This window comes from Phoca vitulina, unplaced genomic scaffold, assembly GCF_004348235.1.
Source record: "Phoca vitulina isolate PV1807 unplaced genomic scaffold, GSC_HSeal_1.0 scaffold1, whole genome shotgun sequence".
Classification (NCBI taxonomy): Eukaryota; Metazoa; Chordata; class Mammalia; order Carnivora; family Phocidae; genus Phoca; species Phoca vitulina.
The window spans coordinates 18,874,500-18,882,342 of NW_022589704.1; the positions used below are offsets into that span (position 1 = coordinate 18,874,500).

Here is a 7,843-nt window from a genome sequence, read left to right on the forward strand (position 1 = left end):
GAAAGAGGAGGCACGGAGGCCCAGGGTGAGGGGATGCTGCAGGGTTCAGGCACCCAGAGGCAGGGCTAAGTTCACGGGGCGTGGCGGAAGGGGAGAAGGGTCCCGAGGACGCGCGAAGACCTGACCCGGTGGAAGGCCGCAGCCCCCTCGCCTCCCTGGAGATGGCGAGGTGGCGGGCAGGAAGCGGGGCAGGGGCGGGAGCCGCCGGAGGGCTGGGGAGCCGCGCGAAAGGACCCGGGCAGAGGGAGGGGCGGGAGAGTCGGCGGGCGGAGGGTCGTTCCCCCGGCTTCACCGTCACACTCACCTAGCGGACCCAACTTCGCCCCGGCTCGGCGCCGGCTCCGCGCTGCTTCCTCCCTCGGCCTGCTGGGCAAGCGGGCGGCCTGAGACGCCCCTAGCAACCACGCACCGCCACGCGACCCGCGCTCCCAGCCGCCGGCGCTGAGGCCGCCTGCCAGGCACTGCGCGCGCCCCCAGCGGACAGACCGAGGGCCTGGAAGGGGCGAGCTCAGCAGGCGGGCGGGAGGCAGGCAAGCGGAATCTCGGGGGTTGTGGGGCCTGGGAAGGCAGGCCGTCACCTGTCTCGCGCATGCGCAGGCGCTTCGGAGCGCGTGAGACCCAGAGAGCGGAATTCTGGGAGATGTAGTCCTGAGATTAACACATTTCCCCCCCCCCCCCGCCACTACCACCACCACTACTACCACCACCACCGTGAAAGACTACGTTCTGGGATTCCAGGATTCTCTCCTTCTCTGGGCCTTGATACCACCTCACCGAATGGACTCTTTCTTTGTCCATGCCTTAATTCGCTCCTCTAAAATCAAATCTTTATTAAAGAAGTTTCTAAGTAGTCCTTTTCAACAGAAGTCTTTCGAATTTGACCCCAGGAGAGGAGACACCGCCAGATCCGCTGTTTCCCTCCAACCCACTTTCTCCTAACTCCAATCTACTCAGTAGAGTACTATTACAACCACCTGCTTTATGGGCTTCAGGTATGAACTTTAGGAAACACTGACTCAATTCATCATCTCCCTAGGCAAGGCAGACTGTGCCCTGGATGTTCTTAGTCCCAGATGTCCCTAGACCTAATGGATTTGAAAATCAAAGGAGAGGGGTGTCTGGGTGGCTTAGTCAGTTAAGCGTCTGCCTTCAGCTGCGGTCATGATCTTGGGGTCCTGAGAGAGAGCCCCACCCACATCAGGCTCTCTACCCAGGAGGGAGTCGGCTTACCCTTCTCCCTCTTCCCCTCCCCTGATCCTGCGGCGAGTGCTCTGTCTCTCTCAAATAAAAATAAAATCTTTAAAAAAGAAAAAGAAAATCGGAAGAGAGCTGGAGGGTGAAAAGGTCTTTTCTAAACAGTAGGCTACAGAAATAAAGGGCGCAATAAAAGTGAAGCTAACCTAATGAAAACAATCTGGACCAGCGCAAGGAAGGTTAATGAATAATTGACTTCAGCAATAGTATTGACAGATGCTAAAACCATTAGAGGATTGATTGGGGGAATTTTACACTGGAAGGATCACCTCTAGATTTTAACCAATCTTAGATCATGAAATGCAGGACAGCTATAAATTATGTTTCCTAATGTGATACAATTTGAACTATACAATATTTAGGAAGTAGTGTATTTTTGTCAGTAGTTGAATCTGAATCTAATCAAGCTTTTGGCTCCAACTTCCAGGTTATAGGAAATAAAGAGAAATAATGACACTGCAAGAAAGCAATCCGGCGAATCCAGAATGTGGGTCAATGTACAGATGAATGACCTCATTTCTTCAACAATTTCAGAGTTTTAAAAAAAAAGTGAGGTGTTCTAGATTGTAAGAGACTTAAAAGACTCTCAAATGCAGTGAGTGGACCCTGTCTGGATGTTGATTCAAACAAACCAACTGTAAAAGATATTTTTGAGACAATGGAGAAATCTGAATATGGACTGGGGACATTAAGAACAAAGACAGGTGTTAGGAAACCATTATTAATTCTGTTATGCAGTTGACTGAATGGTGCCCCCTCCAAAAAAATATATCCACATCCTAATTCCAGGAACCTGTAAGTATTATATATATATGGCAAAAGGATTTTGAGAGGATTAAGGAATTTTCCTGGATTTTCTGAATCCTAAATCCCATAACAGGTGTCCTTCATAGGCTGAGGGAGATGTGACAGAGAGAAGACACAGAAAAGAGGAGGAAGGGGCACCAGGGTGGCTCAGTTGGTTGTGTCTGCCTTCGGCTCAGGTCATGATCCAGGGGTCCTGGGATTGAGCCCCACATCGGGCTCCCTGCTCATGTTCTCCCTCTCCCTCTGCCTGCTGTTCCCCCAGCTTGTGCTCTCTCTCTCTCTCTCTCTCAAATAAATAAATAAAATCTTTAAAAAAAAAAAAAAAAAAGGAAGAAAAGAAAAGAGGAGGAGGCAATGTGACCAAGGAGGCAGAGATTGGACTGATGTGGATACAAGCCAAGGAATGCCTAAAACCACCAGAAGATAGAAGAGGCGAGAAGTGGATTCTTCCATAGAGCCTTCTGAGGGAATGGAGGTCCTTAAGACAGCCTGATTTCAGACTTCTGGCCTCCAGAACTGTGAAAGAAAAAAATGTCTCTTATTTTAAGCCATTAAATTTGAGGTAATTTATTGTGGCAGCTACAGTTTACTTTGACATTTTGGTTATTTAAGAAAATACCCTTATTGTGGCACCTGGGTGGCTCAGTGGGTTAAGTGTCTGCCTTTGGCTCAGGCCCTGATCCCACCGTCCTGGGATCAAACCCCACATTGGGCTTCCTGCTCAGTGGGGAGCCTGCTTCTCCCTCTCCCTCTGCTGCTCCCCGTGCTTGTGCAAGCTCTCTCTCTTTCTGTCAAATAAATAAAATATTTAAAAAAAGAAAATACTCTTATTTTTCACATACAGATATTTTTTAGCAATTAGACATGATGCCAGGGATTTGCTTTTGCTTTAAAATACTGATAGCAAACACTCTAGAGGCAATGAGCACACCTAGCACTCAGGTCCTACTTTCTTTTTTTTTTTTTTTTTAAGATTTCATTTATTTATTTGACAGAGAGAGACACAGCGACAGAGGGAACACAAGCAGGGGGAGTGGGAGAGGGAGAAGCAGGCTTCCCGCGGAGCAGGGAGCCCGATGCGGGACTCGATCCCAGGACCCTGGGATGATGACCTGAGCCGAAGGCAGCTGCTTAACGACTGAGCCACCCAGGCGCCCCTCAGGTCCTACTTTCTAATATCATTCTCCATTAAAAAAAAAACAGGGGCTCCTTGAAGAAATGTCTGATTCCAGGACTGGGGTAAGAAATATACAAGATGAGCCTGAAGCATTTTGTAGTGCCAGAAAGAAAAACCACATTGGTGGGAGTGTGTCACGGGAGCTAACTGAAAGAACTCCCAGTGACCAAAGCTGGAACAATTTGAGCAACAAAACTGAATAAAGTAGTAGTGGTTTATAACCTAAAGTATAAAACAAGTATCTATGAGTCCCTGGCATAAATAAATGGTTCAATATGTTCATAAACACAGTAAATACACAAATTTCCTGTGCAGAAGAATTCCAAATAAATGTAGATACTATGTAGATACTCAGCCCTAAAGGAGGGGAAGCATAACTCCCTCATTCCTTAAGTATGGGCTGTGCAAAGTGACTTCTTTCCAAGAGCACAGTAAGGAAAGATGGAAAGGGTGGAGTAGGGCAAAAGTAGAAACAGTAGAAAAATCTGACAAACACCACTTCAGCCAGGTGATCAAGGTCAACATCAACAGTCAGAAATCAGATACACAGTATGCACCCTTGATAGGTCATGAAAATGGCACTTTACTTTTGTGATCTTCCTCCCCAAAACCCATAACCCAGTCTAGTCATGAGAAACATCAAATTCCAATAGAGGGGAATCCTACAAAATACCTGACCAGTACTTCTCAAAATTGACAAATTCATCAAAAACAAGAAACTTCTGAGAAACGGTTATAGTCAGGGGAGCCTAAGGAGACAACTAAATGTAACGTGTAATGAGATCATGGCACAGAAAAGGCAATCAGGTAAGAAAACTAAGGAAATCTGAATAAAATACAGGCTTTGGTTAATAATATATCAATCTCAGTTCATTAATTATAACAAATGTATCATAATAACGTAAGATGTTAATAATAAGGGAAACTGTGTAGGGGAGGAGTATAACATATGAACTCTCTCTACTATCTCCTCAACTTTTCTGTAAATCTAAAACTGTTCTAAGATATAAAGTCTATTAAAAAAAAAAAAAAGCTACATCAAAAGAAATCTGCCCAGACCACCTTAACCAAGTGATCAAAGGTACTTCACCAATAATGGGAAAAAGCAACATCATTAGCTTCGGATATATGATATAGAAGACACATCACCACTTACGTAGTGTTTCTACTAAAAATGTATAACCTGTGGGGTGCCTGGGTGGCTCATTGGTTAAGCGTCTGCCTTTGGCTCAGGTCATGATCCCAGGGTCGTGGGATGGAGTCCGGAGTCAGGCTCCCTGCTCAGTGAGGAGTCTGCTTCTCCCTCTGCCCCTTCCCACTGCTCATGATCTCTCTCTTTCTCACTCTCTCTCTCTCAAATAAATAAAATCTTTAAAAAAATAAAAATAAAAATGTATAACCTGAATCAAATCACAAAAAAATCATCAGATATACCCAAATTGGCCTGTATTCTTCAAAATGTCAACCGATGTAAAAAAAGGCAAAGGAAAAGATGACGGGTGTTTCTAGATTAGAGACAACACAACTAACACAAAGCATGATCTTTGGTTGGATCCTGGACCAGGAAAAAAAAAATTGGTATAAAGAACATTACTGGAGGGAGGTGGGCAGGGGTTAGGCTAAATGGGTGATATGTATTAAGGAGGGCACTTGTTGTGATGAGCACTGGGTGTTATATGTAAGTGATGAATCACTAAATTCTACTCCTGAAACAAATATTACACTATAGGTTAATTAGAATTTAAATAAAAATTTGAAAAAAAAAAGAGAACCATTTTGAAAAAAAAATATATAGGAACAATTGAGAATATTTGAATATGGGCAGCAGACTAGTTAATATTATTATATCAGTGTTAAATTTCCTGATTCTGCTAATCATGTTGTGATTATATAAGTGAATATCCTTGATCTTAAGAAATTGCCACGTAAGTATGTAAAGGTAAAAGGACATGATATTTACAACTTACTAACAAATAGTTCAGAAAAAGATGGTAAAACCAGTTGTGGCAAAATGTTAATCAGTGACTCTGGGTGAAGGGTGTATGCAAGTTCTTTGTAACTGTTCTTTCAACTTTTCTTTACATTTTAAATTACTTCAAAATAGAGTGCTTTTTAAACGATAACAATGACAAAATTTAAGAAGGAATAGGTAGAACCAGTTTGACAAAATGTTTGTAACAGCTGAATCTGTGGGATCAGGGTTTGGGAGCTTACTATGCCATTCTCTCTCCTTTTTTTTTTTTTTTTTTTTAAGATTTTATTTATTTGACAGAGAGAGACACAGTGAGAGAGGCAACACAAGCAGGGGGAGTGGGAGAGGGAGAAGCAGGCTTCCTGCCCCGAGCAGGTAGCCCGATGTAGGACTCGATCCCAGGACCCCAGGATCATGACCCGAGTGGAAGGAAGAGGCTTAATGACTAAACCACCCAGGCGCCCCTCTACTTTTAATGTTTGAAAACGTTAACCTGCTTCTCACCCCAGAAGAGTTAAAACACATATACTCTCACACATGCAAAACCAAACACAGGCACAAATCCTCAAACCTTCCAGACATTCTCTGAATTCCAGGCACTAACTCAGACCATTCATGTCAAATCCTCTCAGTACTTTGTGCAATGATATAAAATGAAGTGAAATTGTTTACATATTTCTAAGCCCTTAGATTATATGCTCCCAAGGATGGAAACGTGTTTTCTTATTACGCTTACTCATGAAATGATTAACTATTGTTTTATGTGAAAACCTAAAAAGTTTGTATATTTAATTTCTCTACATCAAATTTTTTATGTACCAGGCAAGTATGGTATTTCTAGCTAGTATTTAATGAATTATTTGGGGGAAAAAATAATTCTTTCCTAAGGTAATTCTTCCTAGTTCATCTTTTAGGGGGAAGAAATCTAGATTTTAAAATACAATACTGTATTTGCCTGAATCCACACAAGTCTTAGTGAAGTACTGTGGTTTTGTTAAAAACAAAAACAGAAGTTCTGATCTGTTAAAGATATACACCAAAGTACTATGGGTAACATTATATGTTTTCCAAGATTTATTTTCAAATACTTGAAGAAAAAAAATAAAAATAAAATAGAATACTTGAATAGAAAAAGAATAGATATGGCAGCTGTAGGAACCGTAATAGAGTTCACTGAATTTATGTCTCTACTTTTGTGTGTTTAAAAATTTCCAGCTGGGGCGCCTGGGTGGCTCAGTTGTTAAGCGGCTGCCTTCAGCTCAGGTCATGATCCCCAGGTCCTGGGATTGAGCCCCCGCATCGGGCTCCCTGCTCGTCGGGAAGCCTGCTTCTCCCTCTCCCACTCCCCCTACTTGTGTTCCCTCTCTCGCTGTGTCTCTGTCAAATAAATAAAATCTTAAAAAAAAAAAAATTTCCAATAGACATAACATGTTCAAAACTGAACTTGAATTTTCCCACCCATTATCCCTCCACTAACAGCCTTCCTCATTTTAGTTAACGGCAATTCCGTTCTCCCAATTGCTTAGGCCAAAAATCTGGGAGTTATCCTGTCTACTTTCCTTTGTTCACATCCAATCAGTTAAAAAATCTTATTTGCTCCATGTCCAAAATATATTCAAAATCTATTTTTCACCATCCCACTGGTACCACGGTAGCCTCCTAAGCACTCACCCTGCCTCCCAGCCCCGCCCCCCACTCCTCACAGTCCATGCACAACACGAGAATGAAGAGTAATCTTTCAGAACATAAGGTAGATCACATCTCTTCTCTGTCAAAACTCTCCAGTAGATGCCTACTTTACTCAAAGTACTAGGTCTGCAGGCTTATAACATCTGGTCCCCACTACCTTCCTGTCCTCATCTCTACTATTCTCCCCCTTCTTCAAATCTTGCATCCAAACTGGCCTTCCCCACAGCTCCTCAAGCCCACCAGGTATGCTTCTGTCTCAGGGCCTTTGAAGTGATTATTGTCTCTGCCTCAAATTTTCCCTCAGATAGCTGCCCTGCTCGTTGCCTCATCTCCTTCAAGTCTTTGCTCAAAGGTCATCTCAGTGAGGCCTAACCTGACCATCCAACTCAGCATTCCTCATCCTCTTTCTGTGCTTAATTTTTCTCCAGAGCTTTTCTCACCTCTCTACATGCTATGCAGAATTCACTTATTTTATTAAGTTCGTCGTCTTCCCGCCCAGAATGGAAACTCTATGGCGAATACACATTGCTTTATCTCCAGTGCCTAGAACAGTACCTCTGGCATAGAGAAAGGACTCAATGGTGAACCGAACTGAAATAATCTGGATAGGAGGAAATTATGGTGGTCTCTAGAAAAAAAATGTTATTTTTGCTAAAATATAAACACAGACAATGCACAATGAAGATGAGGGCTAAATAAAATTACTTATAAAAATAAGGGCACATGGGGCGCCTGGGTGGCTCAGTCAGTTGAGTGTTCAGCTCTTGATTTTGGCTCAAGTCATGATCTGATCTCAGGGGCATGAGATCGAGCCCTGTTTCAGGCTCAGGCTCTGCGCTCAGCACAGAGTCTGCTTATCCCTCTCCCTCTGCTCTTCCCCTGACTCGCGTGTGCATGCACACACACACACTCTCTCTCTCTCTAATAAATAAATAAAATCTTTA

General features: G+C 43.2%; 1 protein-coding gene across 2 annotated transcripts in view; it reads right to left on the reverse strand.

Annotated features, from left to right (window-relative positions):
• TTLL4 (tubulin tyrosine ligase like 4) overlaps window positions 1–557 on the reverse strand; it is a 35,320-nt gene extending 34,763 nt beyond the window's left edge. For both annotated transcript variants that reach the window (XM_032402044.1, XM_032402033.1), the window contains exon 1: window positions 305–557. The gene's annotated coding sequence lies outside the window, so the exon portion shown is untranslated. The remainder of the gene's footprint in view (window positions 1–304) is intronic.
• Between the last annotated feature and the right edge of the window lie 7,286 nt (window positions 558–7,843).